This window comes from Lolium perenne, chromosome 5, assembly GCF_019359855.2.
Source record: "Lolium perenne isolate Kyuss_39 chromosome 5, Kyuss_2.0, whole genome shotgun sequence".
NCBI classification, from domain to species: Eukaryota; Viridiplantae; Streptophyta; class Magnoliopsida; order Poales; family Poaceae; genus Lolium; species Lolium perenne.
This window is the reverse complement of record NC_067248.2, coordinates 163,384,705-163,399,388: the sequence shown is the minus strand read 5'-3', so window position 1 is coordinate 163,399,388 and position 14,684 is coordinate 163,384,705. Positions and strand designations below refer to the sequence as shown.

Here is a 14,684-nt window from a genome sequence, read left to right as displayed (position 1 = left end):
TTGATACTCTATCGCATCTACTGTATCTTCTGCAGACAATTAGATGAACACAATATGCAAACATTTCTGGGTGAACTTCTGATGGAACGGCAAGACAAAACAAGAGGACGACAAGGCGCACGCTGCGGCCGCTACAAACTAAGGAAGTGATCGAACTAGAGATGAAGAACTACCTCGTCTTGCCGGCCCATCTCCCGTCCGATGGAGCCGTCCTCCTGGAAGAAAACAGATATCTTGGAGCGTCCTCTCCTCGATCTTGTCTTGTCGGCTCATCTCCTATCTGTCGGACCCCTTTTCCTCGAAGCAGCCGGACATCTCGGAGTGCCCTCTCCTCTCCTCGACAAGTAAAAGTAAAAGTCAAAGTCTAAGTCTAAGTCACACGCGCTCTCCGCACGCGGACTGTCACGATGGTCTTGTACTTATAGAGGCAAGGGTGAGAGAAGAGAAAGGTAGAAGATGAGGCGTAGCTTGTTGGAATTGAGGAGGGAGAGAGAGATCCGTGGAAGCCCAGTGCATGCTCCAATGATTGGCCATAGTATCTCTCACACGGATTGCTCTTCTCTCAGCCGTACGATAGAAAAGAAAATAAAGGAGAGATGAAAACGGAGTCACTAAACACAGCAGGCACACAAGATTGAGGAAAGAGAACTTTGAAATTTGGGAGCTAAGCGCCCGGCGACGGGAAATTTTCACCGCTAATCAGTCGTCTGGATGCAGAGTGCCATGAATGGATCAATGACCTGCAGGCCTATTCCGCCTCCTCGTAATTAGGAAGATCAATAATGCCCTAATTAATCCTCATGCATGCATGCACGCACCCAGCCTTTACTGGCAATCCTTTGGTATGGCTAGAACAGTTAATCAGTTACGGTCAGTTCGGTTCCACCTTGCAAAATACAATGTCTTCTTTTTTTCTTTTTCTTTTTGAAGACTGGACAATCAATCTTCTCTAAAATCGAAAAGTCACGAGGAACCTTCAGCTGGTCTTGGTATGCCTTTACAGACTGTATTCATCTTCTTTCATTACAAATTTGCTAATTAACAAAGGTTTATTTACATGTTTATACTTAGCACGAGAATACCAAAAATCTCAGTTCATCTAATATTAGCTCTTACGGAATTGCTCCACACACGACAATCTTGTACGATCTCTGTCCGACAATGCTTCTTCACAGTGCTAATTAATCATCACTCGTTGCCCTATGCAAGTCCTAGCCTTGGCTTATTTCCGCTGAGTTCTTTGGTCTGCACAAAGCTAATGGATTGACAAGCTATCGATTTCTCATGGAACATACAGACTTACATAGCAATGTTAGGGCATCTCAAAACATCCGCTCAGCGACCGTTTGCATCCGTCGGGCCTAAAAATGCGACGGGTCTTTGCTCCAGTGGGACGACGCAAAGTGACTGGACCGTCCGCGGCGACGTCAACCTGGTCCAAATATGCATCTTGAATGCATCTCTGCGGACGCGCAAAGTGTCCGCTCGCGTCTGGCGGACGTTTCGTCGGCCCGTCTGGCAGCGACCCTGCGTCGATGCGTCTTCTCAGGCGCGCCATCGACTGGCGCCGCTGCGTCGCTTCGGCAGTCCGCGCCACGTTAATGGCGATGCCTCGCCTGCCGAGCGGCCGCCGCCCACCTCCCCCAACGCAGTAATGGCGACGACACGCGTCCCGCGGCCGTCGCCTGCCTCCGACCTTTATAAAGTGGGTGCACGCTCTTCTTCCTCATCCACTCCTCCACACAAACCCTAGCCGCCACAAGCTCCACCGTAGCGCCGCCTAGCTCTTCTGCGACGCAGCCAGGGCCGCGAGGAAGTCCATGGTGGGTCCTGGTGGCCGGCGAGGCGGTCGAGGCCGCGGGTCTGGGCGCCCCCAGGGCCGGGCCAGGGGCCGCCGTGGTGGAGCAGCTACGACCCCACGCTCGCCGTCGCCGCGCCCTCCTCGTCTTCGCAGGAGGAGAGCTGCTTCTAGTTCCTCCTCCGCATCGACGACGACTCACTAGGCATCAAGCGGCTCCCGGACAAGTTCGCCGAGTTTGTCGATGGCGTCGAGCCATCCCAGTTGCAGCTACGGGAGGCCAGCTGCAACTTCTGGCGGTGGCCTGTCGAGGTCTTGTTCAACATGTAGGGCAAGATGTAGCTGCACACGGGGTGGGACAAGTTTGCCTGCAAACTATGTATCTCTATCTCATCAATGAAAAATAATAATAAAATATGTCTAACTGTACCCGATACAAACGGACGCGCACCGCCATTTGTATTGTCTGAAATACATCAAACCGCTGGAGACATCCTTAGAGTCACAACGAAGGAAGAATGCAGATGGAGAAGATGGATTTTGTCTTGAGCTATGAGGTTTGGATTGGCGCTGGCTTGGATTTTCGAGCAGGCACACGGGGTAGCCCAGATCGTACGAATATCGGATGTAAATCGTCGTGTGTATAGCAGCGCTCTAGCTCTTATCAGCCACATCCATTCAGGGGATCCTATATCAAAAAATACTTATCATTGGAGGCCATCGATTGATAGATTTTTGTACTGCGTTTTTTTTTTTTTGAAAGGGATTTTGTGTTGAACCCAGCTTGCATCGATACAACCAGATTTCGCATTTTTCCGTTCCATCGATTACCCTAAAGTTAGCTGACTTGCCATGCTAGCTCTTTATGATTCTTGTTCAAATAAAATAAGGGAAATTACCAATTTAGTCAAAGCTAACTAGACAGCAAGAGTATCCAAAAATTTGGCATGACTCAACATTATTTCTTTGGACGTTTGGTGCGCATATAAAAAAATCATTTAATGTTAAGTGCAATACAACACAACACGACACTACTCACAAGTTCAATTACAGGGAAGTTGGAAGTCACGAATGAGGCAAACTATTACAAGTCCTGATTTGGACCAAAAGGAACGATGCAATTTCAGTGCTGCATGTCATAAAAACTGAAACAAAAGCAGCAGCGGAACCACAGCCACAGCCACCGGAACCGACCGATAATATCAGAACCAAATCAGCTAGAGGCAAAGCAGCAACACATCTGGGCTGCTTTTTGGCGATCAAGACCATGCCGCCGGAGCCACTTGGCTTCCTCCCTCCATCAGCTGCATCACCTACATACACAAATCAAAGGAATGAGTGCACAGATAGAGAAACCATCAACTAAACCCTGGATGGATTGCAAATATAGACAAAACAATCACTAAGACCAACTTCAAACTGTCAAAGCAAAGAGTCTCAAAGGATTGCAATCTTGTAACTTTAAACCAAATCACTAACTCCATAAATCTTGCCTAGTCAAATAGTAATAGCCAGTGGCACCACATTCACAACCTAGACTTAGGTTGCCTTGCATGCATTTTATAGAAGCAATCAGACTGAAACACAAACACTGAAGAGAACTTCAGAAAAAATCTGACAACAAACGAATAAAAATATCTCCCTAAATAGGATGTTTTAGACCAAAGAGTCAGCAACACCATCTGATCAGTTAAACCTGTGAGCAGTCAACACAAAGTGAAAACTCAACCAATAGTCTCCCAAATAGAAAAGTAAAATACACTGTTTATCCTATATAAGCAAAAGAAATAGAGATCTATTTGGACTAAGCGTATCATGTTTTGATGCAGAGAGGATGTCCTAGACACAAGCACAAATCTCACGATCACACGGTTCCAAAATACTCAATGCCTTTCCAGTTTACTAATTCATGGCCTTTCACACTTGCAAAAACTCATGTGAATACATAGTATGGTAAAACACTAGACAGGGGTTTCAGCAGCAAATGACCTGGGCCAAATATCGAGGATTTACAAGTCTGCATTGTTGTAGAGTTCATGTGGAGGTGCTTAAGGTCACTCTTGAGCTCCTGGTTTCCGTTCTCCAGATCAAAGAAGCCTGAAATATTCAACATGATAAATACTGTGAATTCTCTTTCAAAGTTTCAAAAACTCTTCTAAATACAAAGAAAGTATGGTAAAAAGGCTACTTGCAAGGCAAAATGAAAATCTTATGAATTCTCTTTCAGAGTTTCAAAAACTCTTGTGAATACAAAGAAAGTATGGTAAATAGCTACTTGCAAGGCAGATACCAAGTACACAAGAATATTCAAGATAAATTGATTCCTAAAGTTTCTTCTATGAGTTTCTTCTACTACTTGGATCAAGCTTGTTCACGCCAACAACTTAACTATGTATGCACAGAATACATGACTTAGGACCTAAGAAATACATTCATAAGGATCTCAAGTATATAGCATGTTGATTGGTCCCATGTGACATCAAGATAAAGAAAATTATTTGCAACTTCAAACACTGTGAATGGATGGAAAAGGTATTAACCCATCATTTTCCTCATAAGGATAAACAGAAGAATCACAAGCAAAGCAAATCAGGGGCATTCTCACAAGGGATGTACCTGCTACCGGTTTAGGGCTGCTACATGACCACTCCTAGTCTGGTTGAAGGTAACATGGGACTGGATTCGATTTGAACTCCATATTGGCTTCCAAAGCATCGAGCTCTGCATTTTTCAGAAAACAAAATGAGAAAATCCAAAGGATAATTGTCTTTGTAAATTGCAACAGATCCATACCGCAAGAGCATTTATGGGATTATAGCTAGAGTGATATACGCTGGTGAGTAAATTCAAATGCAAATCTATATCCAACAGTGGTTCACAATACTAGCGAGTAAATCCAACAGTGGTTCCAGGTTGGTTTGCAGTGCAAGGAAATTGGGTGTCTCGGTGATATATCTCACCTTTTTGCGGCCTTGTTCCCAATATGAGGCACTGTGCAGACGAGGCAGATCTTGCCGCCCCTGGCTTCGAGGCTGAAGCTGCCCTCGCCAGCCTTGTAGAGGTCCCTGGAGTGGTGGATGGCAGCAAGCTGATGCTTGCTCACCGATCCAGCAGCAGCAGGTCGGGTGGACGAGGGCCGCAACCATGCAACAGCTAGACAAATGGAAGAGTAGCATCAAGTTAAATCATCAATCCATAAAATAGAATATGTATACATTAACAAGACTGCTCATTGTCAAGTTTAAAAGACGTACTAAGAATTTTAAGATAAGAAAGTAGAAAGTTGCTTTGATGTATGACAGTAGCAGTAACATTTTCACATGCAACAATACACCAATTAAGGTGGTTATAATAATCTCACATAATCAACCACGGCTTCATTTTTTTGCTTAGCAACAAAGTAGCTAAAATCCTAGAGCTTGATCCCTTAGCAACGCAACAAATTGAAAAACTTCTTACACCTTAGAACTAGGTCCAATACCATAACAGGTTCCAGTTCAAATATTATGTGGTTGTGCCACAACAATTAAACATGGTGAATTAATACACCGACACCCAGATTGCCTAAACCTTACAGCAGGAGAGAAATCACAATTAATTTGTACACAAATACCAAACAAACAAATTAAATTATACCAGCTGTACAAGCATTAGATTTACACACGAGAACTAAGAAAATCGCTTAGTTTCTCACATGCATCACATCTACACAATAACAAACTATCGGTCTACTTATTTCTGAAAACAAAGTTGCAGCTAGCGATGAATCGGAAGAGGAATGCAACTTTGTTGATAACATCAGATTAACCTGTTGAAGTTAATAAGAGAATTGTCTCGCGCTTTCCATCAGACCGTACTTTTGGTTGCATTGGCTAGTGCATGAAGCTTGGCAAAACCATCTTGTGGAAAAAGAACTAAAAGCTTTTTACCCAACTATTTCTATATGCACCAGTCCACTCCTACCACATAGGACCCACAAACTACGGTTCTGCTATAGGATAGTCACCGTCATGGAAGCTTGTTGAGCAAGCAATGGCCCCACCAATTAGCTCGAAAAATTGGCGAGATGGCGCCACAGAGAATGGATGAGGAGTCAGAGGGAAGGTCACAAGTCAAAGCTGGAGTAGCACACTCGCAGAATTGATCTCGCTCCAGCAATAGTGCAGCACCAGGCATTGATTTTCAAATGGTAAGGTGGAGTGCAACTCAAGTCAAAGTCATATTTTTTTCTTTCCGGAAAAGGATCGATATGGAGGACAATGTATGTCACGTGCATGGCAATGGACTGGCATGACACACATATACACACCAGCTACCTATAATAACACTTGCAATTAATGCAATTGACCTTGGAAGGAAATACTGATCTTCCCAACATATGGCCTCACAAAATGAGAAAAAAATGCAAAATAAGGAATGGTGTTTTTTGTTATATTGTTTTCCATATTTGGGAAATACTGTTCTTCCCAATATATGGTCTCACAATAAATATCCCTCCGGGAGTGGTACCAGGAACTTACCAAACACCTAGAAAGTCGAAGAAGGCCACCCAATAGTCATGAATAAGACATCAGCATCCTACGCTCCCTTGCTTCAATAACTTACAGTTAGGAAACATCAAATATCAGTGCAATGAAATGTCATAACATTGTGAATTAAACCAATAGAACTGAGTTCAAAGAAAGAATGGATAAAAGAAAAAATCTAAGCCTCTAATTATAACATCGAGATGATACTTCTAATCATAGAAGAGCTTGCAGTCTAGCTTGTTTTTTTTTTTTTTTTTTTGAGATCAGCAGTCTAGCTTGCTATTCTTACAAAGTAGAGCTCACATAAGCAAAGCACATAGTCATGAAGTCCGCCACTTAGAAAAAAACCATTCGTGTGTGTAGATACCAGATGCATGTATAGATACCAATTGCTCACATATGCATCTGTAGGTACTAATTGCTCAACTACACAAGGATAACCAGTTCACTGTTGCACAACACATACACAGGAGCAGATTCAGAGATAAATCTAAAATGTAAACAGAGAAAACCAGTACCATAAGAAATATATAACCCTCACCAGCATAATATTTATACACGCATAGGTGGTAGCAACACCCAGATCATGCCATGATCTAGCAATAAAATATCAAGACCAGACAATACCAACCAGTGGTATTCAAAACCAAATAACAACAAGTTTAGGACTATCAAGAAAAAATCACATAGAAACTACAGTGACCATATGATCATATGTGAAAGTCTTAGGGAAAAAACTTAGAAACTACAGTGACCATATGATCATCATCATCATCAATCAAATAAGGGTCATCGTCTCAAGCGCCGGAGCATGGTAAAGCAAAGGCACGATGGTTCACATGGGAGACAGAGATCCAAGTGGTAAACCAGTAGCTCACCGAAGAGGTCGTCCACGAGGATGGGGCGTCACCAACACCGCGGTTGTGGCACGGTGAGCTCATGACGCTCACTAGGACCTTCCGTTGACCTTCGCCATCATGTTGGCTATGATGGGACCCACCTGCAGGTTGTCTTGGTGCTTGGCCAAGTTGTTTGGGATGCTCATCCCTGCCGAGACGTAATGTCAACCTAATCCTGCCCCAGAACACCCTGAAACATCAACAATATACTACTCATAAACATAGTGTACAGAATTACTACTACGCTGTCGATGCAATAATAGGGCAACTATTTTCATGAAAAAAATCAAGTTATCATAAATAGCAACATTCCAGCTGCAATAACATTTGCATATAGATCAGACAAGGTGCTGATTAACTACAACTGCATGGCTAACCATTTCATGGCAAGATAAGCAAAGAATGCTATTATGCACTGAAATGCTCAACCAATGCTATTATGCACTGAAATGCTCAAACAATCCTCCAAGTTCACAGCTGTCCATTTAAATAGGCCATGAATTAGCAATTATGTGCTTCTGAACTAGCATCTACTTCAAACAGACTTAAATTTGTGCAGGTTCTTTCACAATCTTCAGTATTTTCACAATCCAATGCCCTGTTTTAATTAAAACAAGGCCAGGACAGGAGGATCATTAGACACAGAACTTACGCATCACCTTCAAATCCTAAAATGAACTTTTGAAGCATCCGATGTGCTCAAAGTACAGTGTTAGGAGGCTACTGCCTAGCATATCTGGATATAGAACTGCTACCGTCCTTGGAGAAAAAAAGTCACTTAATAAACCAATCTAAAAAGGTGATTGTTCTCATGTAATAATTATATAAACGCCTCATGAATCCACAAACAGAAGCTCTCAGGTTCCAATCATACGACACTAAAAGCTACGCAAGATCGTATTTTTTTACACTCGGTCAGAGTCCTGCAACTCCGTGCGGTCTAAGGATCAAAAAGACGATATGTCTCACCTTTTATTGCGTCCTCGTTTTCTTAGCAACACAAATGAAATTCTTAAACCTTTGAGCTAGGTCCAATGCCAGAGCAGGTTCCAATTGAAATATTATGTGGCTGTGCCACAGCTATTAAACATGGTGAATTAAACAACGACACCCAGATTGCTTAAACCTTACAGCAGAATAGAAATCACAATTAATTTGCACACAAATACCAAATAAACAAATCAAATTACTAAACGCAGTTATTCTAGTTCTACAAGCATTATATTTACACACGAAAACTAACTACGAAAATTGCTTTCTTTCTCACACACGTCAGATCTACACAATAACTAATACTGGTCTACTTATTTCTGAAAACAAAGTTGCAGCTAGCGATTGAACCCAGAAGAGGAACACCACCTTGTTGACAAGGCTAGATCTAAGCATCAACCTGTTGAAGTGTACAAGCGAACAGTTCGGGCTTTTGGTTGCATTAGCTAGTGCATGAAGCTTGACACAACCGTCGTCTAGAAATAGGACTAAAAGCTTTTTACCCAACTACTACTACGGGCACCAGTCGACTCCTGCCACGTGGGACCCACAAAGTATCAATTAGCATGAAAAATTGGCAGGTGGTGCAAACACCGAACGGATGGGGAGTGCAGAGGGAGGGTCACACAAGTCAAAGCTGGAGTAGCACACTGGCAAAAAAAATCTCGCTCCAGCAATAATGCAATATCAGGCCTTGCATTCGTAATGGTACGGTGGAATGCACCTGATGTCAAAGTCATATATTTTTCTCTCAGTAAAAGGATCGATATAGTACGTGTTATATGCTGGACAATGTTGTCTATCATGTGCATGTCAATGGACTAGCATATCATGCATATAGGCACCAGCTACCTATAGCAGCACTTGCAAATAATGCAATTGAGCTTGGAAGGAAGTGTATTAGTTTGTGATATTGTTTTCCATATTCAAGAAATATTGATATTCCCAACATATGGTCTCAAAACGAATATCCCTCTAGGAATAGTACCAAAGTTGAAGAAGGCTAACCCTACAATCATGAATTAGGCATGAATTATAAAGGAAACATCAAATCTCAGTACAATGAAATGTCATAGCATTAGGAATCAAATCAATAAAAAAGAGTTCAAAGCAAAGAATGGATAAAAGTAAAGCTCTAAGCCTGTGATTATAACATCGAGATGATACTTCTAATCATAGAAAAGCTTGCAGGCTAGCTTGCTATTCTTACAAAGCATAGCTCACATAAGCACCCACATAGTCATGAAGCCCGCCACTTTATAAAGAAACATTCATGTAGATACCAGATGCATGTATCAATTCCAATTTCTCACATATGCATGTGTAGATACTAATTGTTCAACTACAAAAGAATAACCAGTTCGCTGTTGCACAACAAATACACAGGAGAGATTCGGATCAAGAGAAATACCAGATAAATCTATGAAGTAAAAAAGAGAACACAAGTACCATAAGGAATATATAAACCTCGCCAACATAATATTTATATACACAGATAGGTGACAGCAACACCTAGGTCATGCCAAGATCTAGCAATAAAAGATCAAGACCACACAATACCAACAACTGGTATTCGAAACCAAATAACAACATTAGCACTATAACACAAAATAATCAACTACATTAGATTAGAACGACCTCTAATAACCAGGCACATATGTGAAAGTCTTAGGGAAAAAACTTAGAAACTACCGTGAGCATATGATCATCATCACCATCAATCAAATAAGGGTCATCGTCTCAAGCGCCGGAGCATGGTAAAGCCAAGGCACGATGGTTCACATGGGAGACAGAGATCCAAGTGGTAAACCATTAGCTCACCTAAGAGGTCGTCCACGAGGATGAGCATCACCGCCACCACGGTTGCAGCATGGTCAGCTCATGACATTCACTAGGACCCGTCGTTGACCTTCGCCATGATCTTGGCTATGATGGGAGCCACCTGCAGGTTGACTTGGTGCTTGGCCAAGTTGGTTGGGATGGTCATCACTGCCCAGACCCAAAGTCACCCCCTCGGCCTCTCCCCTGCTCCAGAACACCCCCTGAAACATCAAGAATATACTACTCAGCATCATAGTGTACATAATTACTACTCCCTCCGTTCATCAATTCAAGGCCATTATCAAAAATACATTTTTCATCTATACAGGACCACTAACACTAATCGAGAAAAAGTAATTAGCTTTTTGTCTCGTAGGTCGGTACTTATTAATGCGAACATTGCATGCAGCCATAGAGAAATAGCCACCACTTGAAGTATATTTAATTAGCAAAGAACCCGAGAGTATTTCTAAATAAATAATCGTGTGGCTTTATTTTCTTGGTACTGCAATATGGGTTTGTGGCCTTGTATATAAGAACAGAGGAATTACTAAGTTGTTGATGCAAGAAAAAGCGCAACTATTTTCGGGAAAATTCAAGTCACCCCAAATAGCCGCATTCAGGCTGCAATAACATTTGCATAAAGATTAGACAAGGTGCTGATTAACCTAAAATTTCATGGCTAAAAATTTCATGGCATGATAATCAAAGAATCTAGCCAAACTACATTACAACGAACATTGCATTTCACAATGTCTTGAACGATTCACCATGATTATTGTGTAGATTTTACATGCTAACTATCCAATAAAACAAGGAATTGATAACGTGTTTTGCATTTTAGGGGGGGAAATCCATCTTTTTTAATAAGCAGCAGATCATCTCTAACAAGTGCAATCAAAAACATTATAGACAACAAAACCCTCTAAATAAGAACTAAAGCTCCAGGCATTAAATATTATCTGGTTTAAGGTTGACATTAATTAAGTCACCCAAACGAAACACACAAGCCTCGAGCCAACATTCTGCCGACACACAGCCCACAAGTTAACTAGAAAGACTTATCTTTCTAAAACATTCAACCACCACAAGACAACACCCAGCAAACAACCCAGCCAAGACAAAGAAAAACCGCTCGGCATATAAAAAATAAACCGGTTTAAACTTTCCGACCTGGTCGAGCTCGAAATTTTGAGAGCTTGGCTTATAATATCATAAGTAGAACCAAATACAGTAAAATTGTAAAATGCACCTGGATAAATGTACAGAATCATGGATTCGAAGTAGAAAAGGTCAGGGCAATTATTCATGTACCTACAGTAAATTTGCTTTCTTTGATTTTCATCAGCATCATCATCAGAAAAGAGACCTACCAATATCAATGTTCCCCCACACCCCGTATACCTCCACATTGCGTGATATCAAACTAATTCATACACAAGTGCTAATTCATGTCTTGCACTATGGCTTGTGCTTTGAAAGGGCAGCTACTTGGTGTGATACCAAAGTCTCTGTTATGAGAGTCCCTCAAGGTAAATGGAGCCGCTGGTAGTTACGAATTCTAGTCATCATATTACAGCGGGGTTAGACACATGAACGGTACAGCCAATGCTTCAGCAGCTGGGTATGCTGTTTGATTTCAGGAGGGCATAGGTCGAGAAGGAACCTATGAAACAACTCGACGCTTGTGAATGTTATAAGCAGGAGTTGTCCGCAACAAATTTGTGGCGCATTAAGGTAAAACACAGTGAGAACCTCTCCATGGCAAACCTTTCTAATGCAGTCAATTGCCCCTCTCCATATACATTAACAAACACCTTCATAGGTAAAGTTTCAGAGAGACAGATTCATTTTAAATGAGTCATCCGTTTAGTTGCTAGTACTGGAAAGATATAGTAAGATTTTAGATGCCATTGATGGCACAAGACAAATTTTGATTTGGTGAAACAGATTTCCATCTACTGTCTATGCACAATCAAATTTAACAGGAAAAAATACAAGTTTTAGCAAAAACAGATGAAGGAGATGGACCTCAAAGGGCAGCTGCAGGTCGGGGAGGTCGTCGGCAGCAGCATGAAGGAGTCATGGAAGGCAGCAATAGGTCGGGGGACGTCGCCGGTGCCGGCAGCAACAGTTCCGGACAGGCGACCACCATCTCTTCTTCATGCGGCGTGGCGAGCTCCTCCCGCCGGCCGCAGCCAACGCCCAAGCTTCTTGTCCCCAACAGCAGCCTACAGGTGGTGCTCAGAATTAAATTTCGAGATGACAAGTCAATATTAATTCGTAGTACTATAAGAAAAATCATGAACAAATAATGTTTTCAGGGTGCATGGGATTTTATGATAGCTTTCTTCAGAGATATGCAAATGAGTTATGCTAAATCAAGAGAAGAGAAAATCCACGAAGCTCCAGCGAGGCAGAGCACATTCAGTGTCAGTAATAGACCAGCAAATGAACAGAGTCTCCAAGCAATGGATATAAATGGCAAAGATATGTTCTACCACTTCCTCTCTATCTTCCTACCGCCACCCACATGCCATACGCAATCAAATTCCACCACAGCTACTACATTTTTCTGTCCAGTATATATAGGTACAGCCAGACCATCATATCCATTTTACAGCTATACAGTGGATTTACAAGCACGCCTCTCATCACTACAGCCACCTCCTTTTTACTGTAGATATCATACAGTATTGAAAGGTTATAAGCAGGATATGCTACCACAGTTTCTACTAAGATTTTACTTGGTCAACTAGGGCCAAAAGATGACGCAACCGCTACTTTAGTATCTGTAAGCAATACTTTGGTATCTTTAGACTGGCCCATCGAATGACACAAGTAGATTCATAACTAAAAAATGTCAGAATTTTCTAACTTCATCATATTCAATACATTTACGAGTCAGATTTCATTATAGACCAGCAAGTAAAGAACAACAGAAGACGCCAACTGTCAACTGGGGGTGTATTCGATAGGAAGCACCAAAACAAATCTTTTTTTTTTTGAAAGCGCACCAAAACAAATCTTGCACACTTTCATAGGAAATATTTGAGAGAGGCAGACTCGTTTTATCCGTTGAGTTGCTAATATTGGAAAGCTATAGTATGATTTTGGATGTAATTGATGCCGCACAACGAATTTTGATTTAGAAAATCAGATTTCCATCTACTGCGTATGCGCACATTCAATTTAACAGGAAAAAGAATAGATTTCTTAGCAAGGAAAGAGATGAAGGAGTTGGACCTCAGAGGGCAGCTGCAGGTTGGGGAGGTCGTCTGCAGCAGCAAGACGGAGTTGTGGGTGGCAGCAACAGCTCGGGGACGTCGCCGGCGCCGGCAACAACAGTTCCGGACAGGCAACCGCCATCTCTTCTTCCCGCGGCGCGGCGAGCTCCTCCCGCCAGCCGCGGCTGTCGCCCAAGGTGCTCGTCCCCAACAGCCACCAGGAGGACCGGTGCATCTCCGCCCCTCCCCTGTCCTTGGCTCGCTCGCCGCAAGGACGAGCGCAACCATGGCGGCCCTCAGGCGCGGGTCCGCCCATGGGCGCGTCCATCTTCTGTGGAGAGACCGTTGCGCCTGCCCGCTGCCCCCCGGTGCCTCTTCTCCGCATCGATCCCCTCCTCCTGGTTGGGGGTGGATAGGATTTTTGGTGGCCGGCGTGAAGGAGATTGAGTGGCCAGCCTGGATGGGATTGGGTTGATGGGTGCGCAGGTGAGCGGCGGCGCTGGGTTGCCGGCGGGGAGCGGCGGCGGCGATGCGTTTGGGTGGGTGGGATCGCTGGGGGCCGGAGGAGGCGAAGCGAGCGAGAGGAAATGTTGGGTGCGTTTTGTGTTGTTCGTCGCATCGATTCCTGCAGTGAAGGTTTAGTTCGTCTCGTCTCTCACGTAGTAGTAATCACATTGGATTTACCACTCCAAATTTCATTTCCCGATGTACGGAGTATACGTGATGCACCAGCTACTACTCCAACTCACCAATCACTTCAGATGCACCATCTTACTTCACCTGCCTCCTCGAATAACTGTACTTTTAATTTGGATTTCACATATGTTACTACTACATGTAAAAGTTCAGTAAAATTTGTAATTGTTTGACTTCCAAAAGAGAAAAACATGCACTTATTTGCGAGTGGACGGAGTAGGCTCTAAACATCCCGGGTAGACGGCCGACAACGTCCGCGTCGTGCACCTGACCTTCCTCTGGTATACTTTGCTCCTCACGAGATCGTCGTAGAACCATATCCACATGTTGGTGACTTGGGGTCTTGGTCACCGCGTCACCTTGGGCTAACAATACTTGATGTGGTCTTGTTGGCGTTGTTGGCTCTCCTCACCCTCCGCGATCTTGTGGCATTGGCCGGCTTCGGATTCTTGGTGGGACATCGACGAAAGACATGCACTACGGGTGACGGTGACGGCGTCATCTTCTACGCCATGTTCCTTCTTCGAGGCGCCACCAAATACCCTTCCTTTCTTGTAGCTCGATCAAGCCTCTATGCTCAACTTGCCCGCTTCTCCGATGGGCCAAGGTTCTCTACATCTCCACCTTCCTTGACATTGTCGCCACCGTTGTCTCCTTGGCTACTTTTGCATGATGTTTTGCCCGGTTTGGGCAGCCTCCTAGATAACCAGGGGTGGTTTCTTAC

At 43.3% G+C, this 14,684-nt stretch overlaps 1 long non-coding RNA gene across 1 annotated transcript; it reads right to left on the bottom strand.

Annotated features, from left to right (window-relative positions):
* Positions 1-2,770: 2,770 nt before the first annotated feature.
* LOC139831050 (uncharacterized) lies at positions 2,771-13,913 on the bottom strand. The gene is made up of 9 exons (XR_011745191.1): positions 13,284-13,913; positions 12,069-12,268; positions 10,038-10,258; positions 7,206-7,416; positions 6,319-6,398; positions 4,759-4,951; positions 4,415-4,519; positions 3,788-3,895; positions 2,771-3,111 (listed from the first exon to the last, which is right to left on the bottom strand). It is a non-coding gene; the product is annotated as an uncharacterized lncRNA (long non-coding RNA).
* Between the last annotated feature and the right edge of the window lie 771 nt (positions 13,914-14,684).